We start from the raw sequence: 6,000 nt of genomic DNA, 5'->3' as shown, positions 1-6,000 counted from the left end.
CACTACCAAGATGTTTGCCTCCCAACCAACCTTCTGCACCATGAGAACAACTCGAACACAATGCACTACACGCCCCTCCCCGCGCGCAAATGTCTGGCCACGCGAGACTATGTTGCCACGCCGCAAGCCGCGGGACATCCCCGCAGTACAGACCAACGAGCGAAGCGAGGCCACACAAACCGATCCAAATACCACACAGCGCAAGTTACATCAAACGAAAATTATACTAACAAAGACTAACCATCATATCAAATTCCTAACAAAATGCCGTGACCAACGAACAACACCAACAGGACTACAAATACAGAAACAACCAAACATCACTCAAATGACAGACACTTTCATAGAAAACTGGCAGACCATTCTTAGAGACACAGAGTCACGACTAATACTACTATCAATGCAACATCTACAAGAGACAAAAGAACAACTCGAAAAGGAAATCACCGACAACGACATCTGGATAACATTTCCCATGACCTCAACACACAACAACAGACCGACCACCAAGAACAACAACAAAACAACACGGAATACATCAACAAATTGAAATCGAATTAGACCAGAGACGATCCAAGAAATTAAACCATCTCAACTGAACAACCCGGAGCAGAACCACGACTAGAGGCACCTATGACACGAGACGAAGACAGCACTCCAATCACGTGCCCCAACACCAGACACACAACAACAACAGACCTCCGGCACTCATGTCCATACGCATCCCCGACCACCATCAACGACCCGAGACCACAAACAGGGAACCCCAACCCACACAAGAGCAACATCACACCAATAACACACGACCAACGACAGGAGAATTACCAACGACACCAACAACAACATGAACAACAACAACAACACAGACGAGAACAACAACAACACTACCAACACGACCAAAGAAATTACCACCAATACCATCGATATCAATCAGAACAATACAACCAATACCACCAATATCAACAGGAACAACACCACGATCCCGCCCACAACGACATCAAACAACAAATACAGGACATTGCACAAACTCTATACTTCTTACAACAATCAATCCAACCTCTACTCAACCAACATTTTCTATAAACGACACGCCCCCAACACCATCAGACACCTTTAACCCCCAAGTGGCAGCTTCTCCCTGGCGACACCGGCTCAGCCCAACGCCCCACCATCAACCTAACCATTCGATGAGGAGCCCACGATCACTGCACAATCCCCACAACACAACCAGAAATCAACAAACACACGAACAAAAACGATACAAATTAACCAGTAGACACAAACCTGGGAGAACACACAGAAGGAATATGGCCATCAAGAAAAAATACGTCATCAACAGAACTCTCCGACAATGAAATCACCATCCTGAGCCTCGGACTAACATTCGTTCCATCGACCACCTACCATCGGAAAAACGCCATAATTAACGACTTCAACAGATATGCCAGAAACATGCGACTCAAAGAATACTTCAGAACCAACAATCCCTGACCAAACAACAAATTCAAAACAAGAAGTAACTAGGAACTGCCAAGAGACCACCCCAATAAGATCCCAGACCTCGACCGATAACTGGAACTGACACAAAGAGACTTAAAATCGATTCCAAGAGAACATACAACAGACAATTTGACACCAGAATTACGACAGACACTTAAGCAACTACAGCAAAGACACGATATCATAATAAAAAGAGCTGACAAAGGATCGTGCACAGTTATAGAAAGACAGAGATACGTGCATCAGAGACTACCTCGACCCATTAACAGACGAAAAGACATGAAAAGCAGACCATGACAACTGCTGGGAAGCGTATCACCAAGTACAAAATTTAGCATTCGACGCCTATGACAACAGAGTCATCGACAGAAACATCCATAAATACTTACTACAACGATTTGAAACAACAAGAACGGCACAATTCTACGGCCTACGGAAAATACACAAGACACCCGCCACATTAAGACCAATCATCGCCGAACACAGCAGCCCGACAACGAGATTAAGCAAGGTCATAGATCATTACCTGCAACCGATCGTCCAGAAAGCAGAATCATACATCCGAGACTCGAAAAACTTTTTACAAATCATAGACACAACCGTACTACCGAAAGACGTCTTGATGGTTGCCGCCAATGTGACCAGCCTGTACACCAATATCCCACAACAAGAGGGCACCGACATCATATGCGACGCAACATATGCACACTACAAGAACAGCTGGTTAACAGCCTTCATAACAGAGGGACTGCGACTTATTCTGAAAGAGAACCACTTCGAATTCACAGACAAAACTTACAAACGAATACATGGAACGGCAATGGGCGCTCCAGTTGCACCATTGAGGAAGCCGTCATTTGGTGTCCAACTGCGCATGGTCGATCTGGTGCGGTTTTCTACCCGTTCTTGTAGTACATACTGTACTGTACTATTGGTATTGTGTATAGTTGTTGAAAGTTCCAGCAGATCGGGGAGCAGGTGGCAAAAGAAAACGAGCTTCATCGGCCACTGCCTCGTCGACAGCGATCGGTTACGGCCAGCTGCAGTCTTTGAGCTCGAGCACTCGTGCCTCATCTCCGAATATGGATATCCTTTTCAAGATCGACAGCGAAGTAGAGGAAGCCATTTGTGATTATTTCATTCCTGCCCTAGCCGGCCAGCAACATTGTAGCCAAGACGTGAGAGATTTGTTGGCTTTACCTTGTCGACTTGGAGGTTTAAACTTGACTAATCCAACTCGCACGTCCGATGTTGAGTTCAAGTTTTCTTGTCGTATCACAGCACCATTAGCAGCTTTCCTAACACAACAAGAACAGTGCTACAATGTGGCTGTCGAAGCTGTTCAGAAAGAAAAATCTGCCACAAAATTTGAAAAACGGGCTTCTCAGAAACAAGCTTTAGTAGAGATAGAAGCTAATTGCCCAGCATCTATGAAACGATGCGTTGAACTTGCCTCTGAAAAGAGTGCATTAAATTGGCTATCCGTTTTACCGGTTGAAGAACATGGTTTTCATTTGAGCAAAGGAGATTTTCGTGATGCCTTGTGCATGCGCTATGATTGGATGTTACCAAATCTACCTTCAAAATGTGCCCGTGGATCTGCTTTCAACGTTGACCATGCAATGGTATGTTCTAGAGGTGGTTTTCCGACGCTAAGGCACAATGAAATTAGAGATATAACTGCCGATCTTTTGACTGAAGTGTGTCATGATGTAGCGATAGAGCCGATGTTACAACCTCTGACTGGAGAAAAGTTTCAGAAGAAAACAGCGAACATGTCTGACGAGGCTAGACTTGATCTTTCAGCGAGAGGAGTCTGGACAAAAGGAGACCGTGCATTTTTTGATGTAAGGGTATTTTACCCAAACGCGCGCTCCAATAGTCAAGGCTCTTTGAGATCAGCATTCGACATCCATGAATGTGGAAAAAAACGTGAATATGCGCATCGAGTACTGGAAGTGGAACATGCCAGCTTCACTCCGTTGGTTTTTTCCTCTACCGGTGGCATGGGCTCTGAAACTTCCACCTTCTACAAACATCTTGCCAGTTTAATTGCCAACAAAACTGAAAAGAAATATAGTTCAGTGATGGAACTTCTGAGATGTCGGATCAGCTTTTCTCTAATAAGATCTTCTGTTTTGTGCCTTCGCGGAAGTAGATCAGCCAAGCACAGGCCTCTAAAATGTCATGACATGGATTTAATCAACAGTGAGGCTTGCCTCACTAAGTAGATTGTGACGTTGACTTAAGTGGGTTTGTTTAATTGAATGGATTGATATAGTGTTGTGTTGAGTGCCGTTGTAGTGGCTTTTGTAGTATGGGCATGACCGGTGGATGCTTTTGCTGACTACTACTACTACTACTACTACTATATACTACTACTACCTTTGCTTAATTGTTTGTCTTGTATGATAGAGTTTGATTTCAAATACACCAGTTCTCTCACTACTACTGTGGACGCCTGGTGTATTTCAATAGATCGTACTACATATATACATATAACAACGAAACTAGTTATTGTTACTAATAGAATATGTGTGTATAATACTAAGGCAGTTATCTAAAGCGTCCTTCTGCTGTTGCCAGCAGAATGTTGCTGTCATTTGTTGAGCCTCTGAACTTCACCCTATTGCTCCTCTGAGAGACATGCATGATGCATGCTCGTTGAAGGGCAAAGCTAAGACGGCAGTGAATCCAGTTGAGAGTTTGGCTGTACGGTGTGGTTTTCTTGTGAGATAGTAAGGCTAAGAAAGCTAATCTTCATGTTGTGGTGATCTTGCTACATCCACCTGTGCATGACAGTAGGATTGGCGTGAAAGAAGCTAGTTCCACTGCCGGTTTCCACACTAACAACACATGCATGCAGTAAATTGTCGATCTTCCAATCAATCCCTAATCGGAATCTTAATTAAATTGCCGTGTCAGCGTGCAGACACAATCACACATGCAAAGAAATATTTTCTTTAATTAATTAACTAATGAACTTAGAGCAAACGCATAAAGCAAACGCGAAAGCAAACGCGAATGTCAAATGCAAATGAAAATGTCAGCGCAAATGTTTTGGCAGCACTGGCATGCCATAAACAACGCTCACCAGACGTCGTTCAAAACTGGGGAGCCCTCTACATGACAGTGCATGGTAATTACTGCTCGAAAGATGCGCTATGACAAAATTCTAACCTGTCCATTGACTAAACGTGTACCGAAAATCAAAGCTGCGCCAGAGGCCTCCTACGAACAGACCACATTCACTCCAGCGCGCTGATAGGTCGCAACCTCGTCCAAAAACTCGTTCTGTTGCCCGAGTGCATATGGGGAACGGCAGGGGCGGGAGGAGCAGACTGGCTCAAGTCTAGAAAACTAAGAGATGAGACGCTGAGATAGAAAACTAAAAAGTTCAAGACGATATATATATATATATATATAAATATATATGATGATCATGAGACGTACGCTACAAGAGATGAGACATGAGTCTATGAGCAAGTTCGTCGCATGCAGTCAGAAGTAAGTCTCTAGAGAGTTCAGAGTGTGAAAATGCGAGTATGTATCAATCAAAGGCTTTAATTAATTAAGATGCACGTGTCTTCAAATAAATCAAAAAAGTCTTCTCGAAAAACAAAAGCCTACACCTTAATTACACCTAGTTCCTATAGTAGGCTAAAATTTTGGTAGCCGTTCGAGAGATAGAACTTGTCAATCGCATCTTGCATGTCTTCGTAATGCAGTCCACTTATTCGTAAAAGATACTGTGCCGGTCACTGGTCCGGTGTGCATGTCCATGTATGGTGATCGAGTGACTATTCATGCAGCTGTACCATGTGCAGGCCTGCAGCACTACCTTACTACTAATTATGTGGAAATTCTCAAACACGTGTCACCAGCTCTAGCTGGCAATTGCACCCAGGATTGTCATTGTGTGTGTGTGTGTGTGTGTGTGTGTGTGTGTGTGTGTGTGTGTGTGTGTGTGTGTGTGTGTGTGTGTGTAGAGTTTAGTCTACAAATTGTCAATCTACGGTATAGAGTTATGTTGTGTTCTATTGAGAAGTCGGCACACTGCAACAGAGCTTCAGATACTACACTTACACGGTGACAGGAATGGGGTAAATCCACGTCTCCAAAACGACTAGTAATCGGTAAATCATGGTGTGCATGTATTCTCATTGTTGTGTATTACAGCATGCATGCAAATGTGATGTAACACACAGCCATTATTGCAACCAGACACTGTAATTTTATTACTGTACAAACGGTTGCTACAGTATAGAACACTTACTGTCCTAAATTGTGACTACGAAACTATAGTAATTGCTGCATCATCGTACTTGGCATCCTAGCTAACTTACAGCTCTATCTACTTGTGTTCTTGACAACAAAGTCTGCACATTATGTAGGACCTGTAGTGCTTCTTCTATTTCTTCTTGTCAAAGATTTTTGAAGCAGCCTTGCACTGCATGCCTGAAGAATCTATATCATCTTTAACCAATCCACTGACTTGAG

Source organism: Corticium candelabrum, chromosome 21, assembly GCF_963422355.1.
Source record: "Corticium candelabrum chromosome 21, ooCorCand1.1, whole genome shotgun sequence".
Classification (NCBI taxonomy): Eukaryota; Metazoa; Porifera; class Homoscleromorpha; order Homosclerophorida; family Plakinidae; genus Corticium; species Corticium candelabrum.
This window is presented reverse-complemented; position numbering follows the sequence as displayed.